Source organism: Oryza glaberrima, chromosome 10, assembly GCF_000147395.1.
Source record: "Oryza glaberrima chromosome 10, OglaRS2, whole genome shotgun sequence".
Lineage (NCBI taxonomy): Eukaryota > Viridiplantae > Streptophyta > Magnoliopsida > Poales > Poaceae > Oryza > Oryza glaberrima.
Window position 1 is genome coordinate 13,434,597 of NC_068335.1, and position 15,062 is coordinate 13,449,658.

Here is a 15,062-nt window from a genome sequence, read left to right on the forward strand (position 1 = left end):
TGTCACTCGCCCTACAGACTCCCGAGCATCCAGGACGAACACGAGGGAAAGGCGTGATTCCCTGGAAGATTGGATTTAAGGAGGACATCCACACGTACAGGAGTCGGATGGGGAGCAAGAGAGATACCGAGGCGAAGATTGCAGATCTTGAGTACAGGGTATCGAGCTACGAGCTCAGCATGCAAGAGGAGGTGGCAAGGAAGGTGGATGAACATATGGCTGCACATCGGTCCCAGGATCCCCATCCGTACATTCATCCTGCAATGGTCAGCCCATCAAGCAATCGTAGCAGCTACACCTCAACGGGGCAAGTCGGATCACAGAGCATGGATACCATGCAAACCCAGGACGAAACCACCTGCCCCGTTGATGAGATCACACAGCGGACACCATGTGAGCTGCATATTCCCTTCAAGAACTTATCAATCAAGGTATACTCGTAGTTTGATGATTTTTGACTTGTACATTCCACAAGTTGCTGCTTAGGTTGATTACTAATAGATAACCTCTCATCACGTGAAGGTGGCGTCGGGAATGGCCATCCCAACGGACCCTTCCAGGACTTACCACTGTAGGCCGATTCCAGCAGGATACTCGAGGGTCGAAGTTGAGCTGGTGGAAGCTGCGTACGAGGACCTCGAGTTGGACTACCCAGGAGGAGACGGTGAGACGCATCTACAAGACACAAGCCACGCCATCATACTATGGCGCAAGCGGTACATCATCCTTCCTGGGCGACAAGCGGCGTCTCGTGCACCATCTCCTCTGGCTCCGCCATCTCCTCCAGCACCATCTCCTCTGGTTCCTCCGCCACGTCCTCCTGCACCATCTCCTCCGGCTCCTCCTCCACCTCCTGCTGCACCATCTCCTCCGGCTCCTCTGCCTCCTCCGCCTCCACTGTGTCCGCCTGCACCTCCCAAGACAAGGTCTCGCCAAGCTCCACCGCCTGCCCGCACAAGGGCAACGAAGAAGGCGAAAGTTGACGCCACCAAAAACAAGGAGCCACCGTACGATTGCAGTCAAGAGGAGCTTGATGCTTATGTGGCAGGAGAGATGAAGAGGCAACTCAAGCCTCGGAGTCCTAAAAAGAAGATACCTATAGACCTGAGCGTGAAGAACTTCTTCAAGGGAATGTCCACAACAAACAAGGAGGCGTTACAGATATCGGACTATGACCAAACACTTCAGAGAGCCTATCACAAGAAGTCCAAACCAGTCCCTCAGCTTGGAGAACAACCAATCCAAGAGGTCGAGCCATTGGTGACCGGCGAAGATTTTGGCATAACGGAATTCATTTCAGACACCGGTCTAACTGTGGATCAGTTGGTTGGAGGCGCACCAATCCCAAAGGCGGAAGTGGCATACAAGTTTGAACTCGGTAAACCGCTTGTCAAACCTGAACAGCTGCAGTCCCTACCGACACAGATGTACAAATTCCATGAACGGTACATGGAAATGAGCGCCAAGGGTAGAGAGATGTTCGGAGCGAGGATCAGAAACCCCGACTTCTTGCAAGGAGAAGATGTTCTCTGGATCCATTTCAAGGATCTCTTCGATTTGTACCAGTTGGACGCCCTCGACGTCTCTCTTCTGAGCGCATGGATTTTGTGAGTATCTTTGAGTTCGATTTGTTTCGTTCAATAATTAGCTTCTGGCATATATGTAAACAATAATACTTTCCTTTCATCGTTGTAGAATGGAGATTCAAAGGTCCCGACTGCGGAGGGTCTATGATACTGGGTTCATCGACCCTCGAAAAATCAACACCGAAATGATCGACAAGTACGAGAAAGACACAGAGGACAATCTCGCCCATCTCCTAACGCAGCAGCATTTCAAGACGTACATACTACTGCCGTACAACACAGAGTGAGTTTTTATTGTCGTTCGAACAAATTTCGTTCCCATACATATAGCATGTACATTTTCGATCATATATATCTCATCTCACGCATATTCTAGATTCCACTGGGTCCTTATTCTTCGACTTGGACGCATGCAGAGTCACTGTGTACGACACAATGAATAAAGAGGAGAAGATTTTTGACAAGGTCTTCAAACTGATAGACATGTAATATAATGCCATCTATTCCAAAGTCGCGGGGAATCTATTGTTATTATGTTGATCTCAGGTAATAATTAATTAATCATAGCTTGCAACTGCATATGTAGGGCTTGGGATCAGTTCCGTCAATTGGTCCGCGGGACTTAGAAAGAAAAACTTGGACGGAGGTTTCATTTTCCAGTGAGTACATGCATGATCCAAAATTATATTGAATTGAATCTCTAATTACAGTTAATATAAAGAGTATATTAAATCTCTCATCGTTTCTCATGTAGTGTGCAAAGCAGGACCAGGGAACTAACTTATGCGGCTACTACGTATGCGAGTATGCCCACTGCCTATCAAACCAAATATGCACAACACGAGAGCTCGATGTACGTATACATAAACCATTCAAAATTTCATTGTGTATCGATTTGTTAAGTTGTTTATTAATTTCATATATTGATACGTCATTATTTTTCGAACGATAGCGTATTCACATGAGGGATAATCTCCCACACAAGTATTTTATCACGGCTGTTCAAAAACAACTGATGGGATTCATCAACGAAGAAGTCCTTAATCCCGACGGTGAATTCTACTACGACGGATCGACAATTCATAACGTCGGTCCTTCCTCTTCTGACATAACGCTGGCGTCGAAGTCGTAGCTATAGCTACCGAGCAAATGAATTGTACTATATATGCATGTATATATATATATATTTATATATGTACACATTTACTTTTGTGTTAATATATATTTTGGTAACATATATATATACACATAAAATGTTAAGTGCTTTAAATTGTGTGTGTAATATATGATTTATACATATGCATATATATATATATATGCCTATATATTATGTATATATATGTATTGTAACATATGTATGTATGTATGTATGTGTGTGTGTGTGTGTGTGTATATATATATATATATATATATATATATATATATATGTATATATAATCAACCATGCAGCAAACAGGGCCATGCAAATAAAAAAAAATGGTGCACCGATCTTTAGTCCCGGTTGGTAACACAAACCGGGACTAAAGATGGTTTGGCCGGCCACGTGGCTGATCGATCTTTAGTCCCGGTTGGTAACACGAACCGGGACTAAAGATCGATCTTTAGTCTCGGTTATTTCTCCCTGGACTAAAGATAGCTATCTTTAGTCCCGGATTCGTAGTCCCAGTTGGACAACCGGGACTAAAGGGGGGTTACCAACCGGGACTACAAACGGTTTCTCCACCAGTGATCCTATTAAGAATAAGATGAAGTTTATTGAACAGAAAATAAAAAGTCTTTGCGAAATGAGCGTAACTCAACTGGTTTGGTTCCTTGTGGTGGAACCAGCCCACCCGGACTTAAATCCTAGAAACATAGGTGGTTGTATTTACGGCTAATTATTCTTTCAGTGGTAGACGACTTACCTATCTATAGCGAGACGTTAGTGGTGACTTCGTCAATCTCAAGACATGCGTTCACAGGGGTGAGTGTGCACGTGTTGTGAGCGCATGCGTTTGCACTGTGTTTCTTAAAAAAAAGTCTTTAGCATATTGAATATTGATTAATTGAGTTTTAATTATTAGAAATTAAAAAAATAGGTTTAAATAATATTTTAAAATAACTTCTATGTAGAAAAATTTCCGTATAAATACACGCTTAACATTTTTTTGAAAAACGTGTTATCGGAAACCAAGAAAAAATATATATCTCAATCAGAAAAGAACGGGCCTAAGTCTAAAATATGTATCTTGTTAGGAGCATATCACGTATATTATTGGAAATAGAAGAATTTTTGCCAACAACAAAAATCTGTTGGGAATTTTCCCGACAGACTTTTGTTGTTGGCAAAAAATGCTTCTATTTTCAATAATATACATGATATGCTCCTAACAAGATACATATTTTTTTAAAAAAATACATGCACATATAATATCGCATATGTGTTAGCTTTAAGAAAAATATCCGCATTATATTATATGTATCAGTTTTCTAAAACTGGCAAAAAAAATCGACTAAGTCGAACTGAAGGCAATTTTAAGACTAGGTGAGACATGCAATATGTCCATATTACTCACCACGAGCTCTTTGTTGGCGGTGGGGGGGGGGGGGGATGTCAAGCTTAGGTTGCTCCACGATGACGAGTGCCCCGTCCTGTCAACGAGGAGTGGCAACGCTCTCGGCAAGCGGCTCAAAATCGGTGATATAAGGCTTACGCAAGCCCGAGGCATGCTCGAGAGTCCCTCAATGTCCCTACCGATTGCCCTGCCTCCTTCCCTTGGTCACCCTCAGCCTCACTAGAGCTTGCTAGCAGCCGTAAGCTCGGGGGCGGCTAGATCCACGTGCGGAAGGGGGTGGGATGCATGGTCACTCATCAGCGGTGAATAGGCGGGTGGACTTCGTCCATGACGAGTAGCAGTGGCGTCAGTGGCCTTTTTCTCATTCGACCCGGATGGCCGCCCGACCATCCTAAGTTACACCACATTATATATTTGTGAGAAATTTCATGATCTTTAAAAGTATTATGTGAGGTACCAAATATTTTAATGTAAATTTTGGGTACCTCTCGAGACATGAGATATAGAAAGTTATTATATTTTATATAAAAATATAAAATATGATGTACCTTTTGGTACGTTCTGTCAAGAACCATTTTTGTACTGTTGAGCTATCAAAATATGCAGTGTATACTCACTGATTGGTAGACACCTGGCCTACTCTTGGTCAAGTTACGAGGCAACAAGAACACGTGATGTAATAGTAAAGAGAATGATATTACATATTCCTCTCGCACCACTGCCAGTTACTATATATATTTGGTCAGATACAGCAAGGAGATCAGACAAGTCAATTCTACTATAATTTTGAATTGGTTTGATTTAGTTTTTATTTTTTTTTGTACATGAGAAACTTGATATCAAACTGCAGTTCAAATTTCGCTAGGTGGCCTCAAACTGTATATTTGCACTGTATCACTGAGCTTGTTTCAGTGAGTCAATCTAGGTCATTAGTATAGCACGCTATAAGACGTAAGTTGACTAATTAAATTTGTGTTATCGTTGTCCATCGCGCAAAAGTTTCAAAGTAAAAAAAAACTAATCAAAGTGCTAACGTTCACGATCCAGTAGCTACAATGCTACATATTGTCCCATTTAGTTAAAGAAGGTTATAATTAAATATACAAAACACATGCTAATTGGATAAAGAATATAGGTGCGAACAGAAATAAGCTGAGCTCGAGCTCGAAAAGAGCGAGTCCGAGCCTCATCCAAAGCTCATGATTCACTAGCTTTGTCGAGTTGAATTCGAGCCCGAAACAAGTTTGATTGTATAATTTTGATTGTTTACTTAGTATGTGATAAATTAGTATATCGAATATACATTAGTATGTATTCACATGGTGAATTAGAATGTGCTGGTATCATATGTTTATCTCAGTTTTTTCCCCTCTGTAATTCAAGAAATTAATTATTGTATTAAGATATTATTTCTAAAATTAACGTTTGTACTACTCAGTGGAGCTTGGAGCTTGATTGTGCTCTAGACAAGTTTGATAGGAAGGTCGAAGGTTACATAGGCTCAGCTTGAGCTTCTGTCAAGTTTGAGCCAAATGCAGTCTAAGTTTGCTCTAGTACAACTTGTCGACAATCCTAGGCGGGAGGTTAATTAGCATTAGGGTTTCTCAATGTTGAGGCACACAATGACTATAAGGTGGGGTTTATATCCATATGATCTTTTGTCTACAAATGCTATAATGTTTAAGGTCTCTTCAATTTAAGTTGGCGTCGAGCTTAAAAAAGAATTACTATTTATCCTTTTAGCATGAAGGATTTAAAACCAATATATATACACACTCAAAAGACATGAAGTGATTTTATATTTCTAAGCTTAAGATTAGCCATAGCCATTTTTCTCTTGTGAGCTCATCCTCCGATGCATAAAGTTGTGCTGTAATATTAGTTTACTGTTTAAGATTACTTTTACAAGCACATGGAAGATGCCCTAACACCGAAGGCTATAGGGTGAGGCAGAGACTAGTAGTAGGGCATACGAGTGACTACTTAATTAACACTACGGTTTCTTAGTATTTCTTTTGCTCATGCAATGAAAATTTATCTGTAGTTTTCTTGGCGGTTAGACCGCCAATAAAACTTTCCCTTACGGTTATAGCCAAGAAATCTGGATTTCTCTACCACTCTAGACTTGGCGGTTAGTCGTCAAGATATATTTCCTTGGCGGTTTTCGGGCTATTCTTGGCGGGTTTTGGCATGTATACAGTTAAGCATATTGAATGGCATGTAGGCCCAGATGCTGACTGACAGTGGGGGTAAGCCACCAGCTACCCTGAACCTGATCTTCACACATTTTAATTGCATGGCAACATTGATCTGGTCTCATCGAGAGAGATACACCGGCATGGCATGGCATGGCAGAGATCGATCAGTTCATGTGCACCTGTCCAATTAGCCAGTGTCTCCAGATAGATACATATATAGATAGCTCCTATGTCTAATCCATATCCAACAAAATTAAGAGCGAGACATTGATTTGGTTGGGTTCCATTTGGGTGCCCTGGCGACACAAAATGTAAGTGGACAACGGCTGATTTGGCTTTGAGAGCCAAGCCCTGGACCAGCTTAGCAAATATTAAGGGCCTACTTGGTTACTACTAGCTAGCTCTTCCAGTGATCTTCTAACCATGTGTGCCAAAAGTTTGTCAGATAGTAGGCTGATCTATTCGTTTGATATACACGGCTGATAAGCTGTAGAAAATATAAACTACACAACTAAAAATAATTTATTGATAAAATTTTTATATGTGTGTTCTTAATCAATGCAAAAATAAACTATAATAAAAACATAAAATCAAATTTAAATTAAGTTTAAAAATTTAAATTTTGGTTGTGACATACAAGACATCAAGCCGACGATGAGAGAGGATCGCCGTACTTTGTGACAAAAAATCTTAATAAATTGAGTTTAATTATGACACATGCATGGGGCATACATAAGACATAATTGTGGCGTGCCATAGCTGCCTTTTTTTTACAAACTGGCCCTTTTTAAAGAACTTATTTCAAAACTATACCATGTAAAAAATTTCAACTATAAATAGTCCGCGGGCTCAGTGCCAATGGCATCTGGCGCTGAGGTAAGCCATCTCAGTACCAAGGCGGTTGGTGCTGAACCCCTGCCAGCGTGGCGGCCGAGCCATTCCTCCCGCCAACGTGGCAAGGATGTCAGCACCAACTAGTGTGGCGCTAAATCCTTTAGCTTAGCACCAAGGAGAATGGCACTGACCTTCAGCACTTACCGCTCGTGCCGAGCTCGCCCAACAACGCTCCTATGTTGGGTGGCCAGCGAGCGCTAAGTCGGCAAAGGTTAGCCCCATTCCCCCTGGCGCTGACCTTCGGCACTTACCGCTCATGCCAGGCTCACCCAACAATGCTCCTGTGTTAGGCGGCCCGCAAGCGCTGAGCCGTCATATGTCAGTGCCCTAGCTATGGGGGTTCAGCGATGGCTTGATGTCACCCAGGCAGAAAGCCAACATCCAGCTCTCTGCCCAGTATTAACAAAAAAGATAGATAAACATGTCAAAATCGTAAATTTAGAGAAACAAATGTTCTAAAATCTAATTTTGGTGCACTGTGACTAAGTGTAAGTGCTATGTAACTGAGTGCAACTGCAAATTATATATATATATATATATATGTATATATATATGTATATATATATATATATATATATATATATATATATATATATATATATATGAACACGAGTCTTGATAGTAGAAAAAAGATTAAAGATAGGAAAACAATATTATAGAAAGGATTTAGGTTGAAAGAATTTACTAGTTAGCTACACTAGTATAGAAAGGCACATAGAGGTCGACACTATAGGCGCCAAAAGTGGTAAAACCGACACATATATACCTTTTTCCACCTCCGCAGGTTGAAAACACAAAGAACCGACACCTTCTAGAGACTGTAGGTACCAGTTAATTAAAAAAATGACACCTATAATATATTATAGGTGCTAGTTTTTTAAAAAAGGCACCCATAAAAACCGAGCTGACCATCGGTCTCAAGCAAATAAGTCCGGAACGAGGGCTCGGTCTCCTATTTCTCTCGCGCTACCCTCCCCCCTCCCCCCGCTCTCTCTCTCTCTCTCTCCCTCCCTCTCTCGGCCCGACGGCAGCGGACAGATCTGGTGGCGGCCCGACGGCAACGGTGGTGCCCTCCCCGACGTTGACCCACCATTCTTTATGTTAGTGTTGATGTTCTTTTGCATTCGACTTGTTTTTGGATGTTCATGAGTTCTTGGATGTTGATTACTCCCTCCGTTTCAGATTATATATAAGACTTTCTAGCATTGCCCACATTCATACATATGTTAATAAATCTAGACACACATATATGTTTTGATTCATTAACATATATTTATGAATATGGACAATACTAGAAAGTCTTATAATATAAAACGGAGAAAGTAATTCAGTGAATTAAACGTTCTATAGAATCGGGGTAAAATGGAGCTGCTCGATCGAGCCAATGCAACGAGCCACTTTCTTTTTATTCTTGGGAGCTCAAAGCTGCTGGTTTCTTTTCTCTCATATGTACCGCTTTCTAGTCCCAACCCGGTATTCAGGGTTTCTGTAGTACGTACGTATGGACCCTGAAAACTTCAATTCATTCTCGATCTCACATCATATTCGCTAAATATATATAGATCTTACAGTGCAGGTTGGTGAGGAATTGAAGGAGATGAAGAAGCTGTAACTATTACCATTTCACATGCTGTGAATATAATTAATTACCACATGGACACGTATGTGTACGCACGTACGGCTAGCTTGCCAGACTGCAGTATACGTACGTACGTATGTACAAACTGGCGTCTACACGTCAGTTGTTAGAGTCCTAGGTTAGGGTACCCGGCCGGCGCGGCAGAGTGAGCCTGCCTACCATGCATGTACGTCCCATGTGTAGCCTACTGACGCCGAGCTTAGTTCCAAATTTTTTGTTCAAATTTCTAACTTTTCCATCAGATCAAAACTTTCATACACATAAATTTTCAACTTTTCCATCACATCGTTCTAATTTTAAACAAACTTCTAATTTTAGCGTGAACAAAACACACCCTGAATCGACGAGGCTCCTCAACGTGAAGCAGTGTTTGCAATTTCAGAATGGAATTTCCGAAATTTCGATAACTTCGGTCTCCACAGGTAAGCACATATCTCGTCCAAAATTTTCGGTCTTTCCTTATTTTTAATTTGATCAAAATTTATTCAAATTCATTTAAAATTTGTCGAATTTTCAAAACATTTCGGCCAAAAAATTCCAAAATTTCAGAGATTTCAGCTCTTTCGGTCCCCTCAACAAAAAAAACATAATTTCGAGATTGCTAACCCTGGCGTGAAGTCAGAGGAAAGTAAGTTCTTCACAGATACATCCTCCGTAAAAAAAAAACAATCTAGCTGAAAATACACCATCTAATTCGTTGTCCTAGGTGGTGTTATATCCCTATCTAGATTAATTTTTTTTAGGGGACGGAAGAGTAGACCTGTAATGGCACATGTTCCTCTAACTTTAGATAAGAAGAGATGTTTCCCCATTGAATATTGTTAGAGGTGGTTAGACCCTAATTAAGCAACATGCATCGTGAGATGGCTAGAGTCAAGGGCAAGGGCACTTGAGGACAAATTTTTTTATCATATAATAAACTTTTTTTTGTGGGGATCATATAATAAACTTATGTTGAGATAAATCTTCCATTGGACGGTTAGCGTCTTGGCCCATTTCTACATCGATCCACCCCTAAATATAGTCATATATATCAGCTAGATTAATCAATAATTAATGAGGGATGAAGAGTCATCGCTTTATTTGAGCTTCATATTATATATTTTGCCATTTTCGTTACGCTTGGATACGGAATTAAGAGAGATATATGTATATACATATGTATATATATATATATATATGTATATGTATATGTATATGTATTGTACATATATATATATGTATATGTATATGTATATATATATATATATATATATGTATATGGGTATACATATACGTATATATATATGTATATGTATATATGTATATGTCATGGTTATGGATACCACATACCTAATAGTAGTTGACTAAATCTTGGCAGGACCCACCACATACCATGTCCTATACGGAAACAATCTTCGGATATAGGAGGAGTTCCGATAAGGAAAGACAACCAGAGTTCTACATGGAAACGACAAGGACTACTCGGATTGTATTCATATTGGTTTCCCTAGTTCTACTTGGACAAGGAAATACCTATGGGTATAAATACAAGCTCCCCTAGGAGGACAGGGGGACACCCATGATATGAGACGATCAACACGATCGACACCTACCAGGGAGAACCAACACAATCAACATACACCCACCAGAAGCCACAACATACAAGCCTACATACGCCAAGATAAGCCGCCGGATATCGACATCAGAGATACGCCTGGATCGACCCTATCAGGTACCTTCAGAGGCCGGCCGTAGGGATCTAGCACTGTCTCTGATTTCGTTGGGCGCGAGCTCGAGGAGGAAGTCTACCCTGTTGTCGATTACGAGTCAGACCTTCAGACCGCCATGTCAACAACAGTTAGATAGGCTACCCCACATCTGGTGTGATTTTGGTGAATAAAAAGCAACATCGGCTCCGGCCAACAGGATGTAGGGCTATTACCTGATAGCTCAGGGGCCCGAACCTGTATAAAAATCCCTGTCTCCATCTCTTTTACCTCAGTCTCGCGTATATCCTAGCACCAACGATCCCCATACTGTTCAAATACCGTAGTCGTGACATCAAACGTCGACAGTATATATGTATATGTATGTATATGTATATATGTAAATATATATATACATATATATGTATATATGTTACATACATACATATAAATATATATATATACATATATACATATACATACATATACATATATATACATACATATATATTTATACATATATATACATATATATATATATATACATATACATATATAGAACTACTGTATGGCACCTTAAGGTGCCACGGATTAAATGGCGCCTGATACAACCTCACAACCACTCTGCCCCACATCCCGCCACCGACTACGCAGCCCGCATCACACCAGATTAATAGTACATAGTTAAAAGTTAACTCAGTGTCGGACAACATCCATCACATATTTTACAGTGTCGCTATTCTCAATTAAGCAAAATTTTAACTTTATTTTTTTTCTTCAGGCATCATTCAAACCACACACACTAGCGGGTGTCGTAGCACAGATCATTAGATGGGGTTATTTTTAAACTCAACAATATGTTTTGATTCATTTATTTTTAAATTTCCGACATTTGTTCAAAATTTTTAATTAATTGTTTTCCATTTTTTTTATTATTTGGATTCAAACACTTTTTTTTATCATGCACGACAAGACAGTTATTATTTAAGTGGAAGGGATTTAGGCATTGTGTGTTTCTTTTTTTTCGGTTACAATGGTGTGCACACATTGAGTTATTATTTAACTCATCGAAGCAACTGGATCACATAATGAGTTTTCAGTTATATTTTAACTGTTAGCGACTTAGGCATGCGTTGTTTATTTAATATTCGATGCGGATGCACGGCGAGTTATTTCTTAACTCGACACGCAATGTATTGTTATTTACGATTCCTTTTTTTTCCCTTGCAGCTACAGTGCGAATAGCAGCGAATCTTCAGGGTCTAGTCTTTTCAAACCATCGGAGTTATCGTCTTCCCCACATTTTACGGCCAGTTCTTTCTTCTCCGTCGACCAAGAAGCACTCTCCCTCCTCTCTCGCCGCCTCTGCCGCCGGGATTGATTCCCACCGATTTTCTTCCACAAGTCGGCCACAGGTAAATGTGATATCCCCCGATTTTTATCCGCTGTGTTATGGATGCTGGTTTCGTTTCTCCATCCCAAATCGACCGCAATCTAGGGATTCTTCCTAAAGTATCGTCGCTCCCTTTAGGAAGGGTGAAGAGGATTCGGTTCGCAGATTCGCAAACCGCGTGTGAAGTTGTGTTCCACAGGCCATGGTCAGCGGCGCAACTTCTTCATCAATGGCTGGAGATGAAGTAGCACATAGGAAGCCAAAAAGGAAGCGGCGGGCTAAGTCGGCCGATGAAGATGCATCAGGCGATGAGGTTAGTACAAAACTCAGTCAACCTTTTGCTACCTTTTTTTCCAGTGACTATTTTGGTCATATGTTAGTTTATACAAATTTACTCATGTTGGGGATCCATACCGCAACAGGGGAGAGCAGGGTGTGTGTAGTTTGCGTGCACAAATCCATCATACGCGATTATAAGTTATTTCTTTTTACTCTTCTTTGTGTAACAATTTCGGATACCCTAGGTGTATCTATCTACAGCGCTCTGCAATTGACTTACCTTTAATTTGATCCCAACAGTCAAGCGCATGGGTATGTGTTGTTATTTTTCAGTCAAATTAGCGATATCCTTTATGCATCAATAGCTGCTATTTTTTTACTATAGTGTGTTATGCAGTATATTTCGGTTTTCGTTTGATTCCCACGACCCACCCGCGGGCTCGTGCCGACTAGAATGAGGATTGGTCCATCTTTTTGGTTGCAAGTATACGATTCTTTTGTTTTCAGTTCTGTCTCGCATGTATGCGAGTAATATACTATATTCACATTTTTTCCTTTTCAGTATACATAACAATAGGCAAATTGATTTATGTGTTTGGCATATGCCGTTTAATTTTTATTTTCATACATGTCAGTGTTATGCACACCATCTTGTGTGTATTCTTTTTTTTTTTTTTGCAAACACTTCATAACACTGCCATTTATATCCTCGGCTTTCCAGTGAACATATCAGATAAAAAATCACATCCTTTTATTTTTATTTCTAGTGTCGGCATTGATATAATAGCACCATTTTTTTTTGGATTTTTATTATTCATGCTTAATTTCAATAGGTCTATATTTTTGTTTGCAGCCACCCGAATCAAAGGGGCCCAACCTGACACGTTGCAGCGCCGCGTTAGCGTCAGAGGCTTGTCGTGTGCTGTCCAATACACACCACGAGATATTGGGGGAAATCGGGCTAGACGCCGTGGCTTGCATGACACTTGAAAGTCTCAAGAAGCCAGATCTTATACGGTGACCAACCCCGACACAATGTGTCTTTCCATTGATGGTGAACGGAAGATTCAGATCACCCCTCGCACCGTGAAGCTTGTGATGGGGACCCCATTAGGCGGACATTATATTGTAATCCCACCTAACAAGGTTGTGCGAAGCGTGCACGACAGGATCACACAAGAATTGGGAATTGCACGGAATGGTCGGATCTCAGCTAAAATGCTGATTGAAGTGATCAAGAACCAGAAAGACGACCCCACGGCAGTTCGTTTCTTAGTCATGGTTCTTATGTCCAAGCTCCTACTCCCAACAACCGACTTTTACATACCCAAGAGTGATGTATGGGTTGCCGCTGACCTCGATCGGGTCGCTGCCATCGATTGGTCGAAGGCAGTGTTCCAAGCACTGAGCGACACCATCAGATGTTGGCGACAAAACCCCACATCGTCAATCACATCTTGTATTGTATTTTTGGTGGTAAGCTATTCCGTTAATTTCATCTACTTTACTTCTGTTTCTAACAATTTTATTCATTTTACGCATACAAACCTAGGTTTATTCTTCCGTCATGAATTTTTTTTATTCTCCATCATGATACTTTATTTTTATACAGGTTCTGTATATATCTTGACAACATCCTCGACGTCCGAATCAGGTGGGTTGAGGTCGTCAATGTCCGATGGTGGAGATGGGCATGGAGTTGACACGTACCCAAAATCTTCAGCGAACATCGTGTCATCTGCTTCCATCGAGGGCGGCAGCGGGAATGGGTCTGGGGAAGGCGGTGGTGGCTCTGACATACGAAACTCTTCGGGGGAGTTCACATATATACCTCCTCACGGTGCTCCGACGTGGTATTAACGGACGGAGCTGGAACGTGTTCTTCGGAATTAGTCGCTTTGGCGGTATATACTGTTTTTTAGGCTAGTATATACACTCTTTGTAGTGATGAGCAGTAGTATATACATACTAGTTTTTTTTTTTATTAGCAGTACATGGTAAGGATTACCTTATATTTTTGTTGTAGCAGTGTATACTTCTTTTTCTTAGCAGTCTTATATACTTACTTCAGAATCAACTAGTATATATACTGATTATTTCTTTTTTTAATGGTACGTGCAGTATATACTGTTGGAACGACTGAATGAGTAGTATATACTGATTTTTCTTGGAATGAGTATATACTGATTTTTTTTGGAACGAGTGAGTATATACTGAATTTTTTTTGGGAATGATTAGAGAAATCCGATTATAAACATTGTAGTATATACCTTTTCCCACTTAGTAGTAGTAGTATAAACTTTACTCGTTTTACTTAATTATAGCAGCACATACTAATTTTCTTTTGGTTCAGTATATACTGATTTATTCTCCGAAAGAGTATGTACTGATTTCTTTCCCAAAGTATATATATGAATGTACATATGTACATGCTTTCTGCATACTCTAGTAGCAATGTAGTATATATAGTATGTTCACATACTCTTATAAGTATATACTGTGTACTGTTTATTGGAACAGTATGTACTGTTTTGTTACAAGTATATGCTACTTATTCCTTTGAACAGTATATACTGTTTTCTTGAATTTTCTGGCCAGTATATACTACATTAGTATTGACGGAGCATATACTAGTTTTTTTCTTAATTTGGTCAGTATATGCTGCTATACTTTTGTTCGGTCACTATATACTGCATCTCATCGCTAAAGGAGATAATACTGCTTTCTTGTTTGCTCAGTATATATATGATGCATATACTTAAGTATATACACTATTTCTTAGATTTAGTAGTATGTACCACTATTACTTAGATAAGCCATATATTGCTTT

The 15,062-nt window shown here is 40.1% G+C and overlaps 1 long non-coding RNA gene across 1 annotated transcript; it reads left to right on the forward strand.

The window, feature by feature from the left end:
* Nucleotides 1-11,809: 11,809 nt before the first annotated feature.
* Nucleotides 11,810-14,341, forward strand: LOC127786039 (uncharacterized). The gene is made up of 4 exons (XR_008019891.1): nt 11,810-11,975; nt 12,092-12,266; nt 13,086-13,708; nt 13,845-14,341. It is a non-coding gene; the product is annotated as an uncharacterized LOC127786039 (long non-coding RNA).
* Nucleotides 14,342-15,062: the final 721 nt, after the last annotated feature.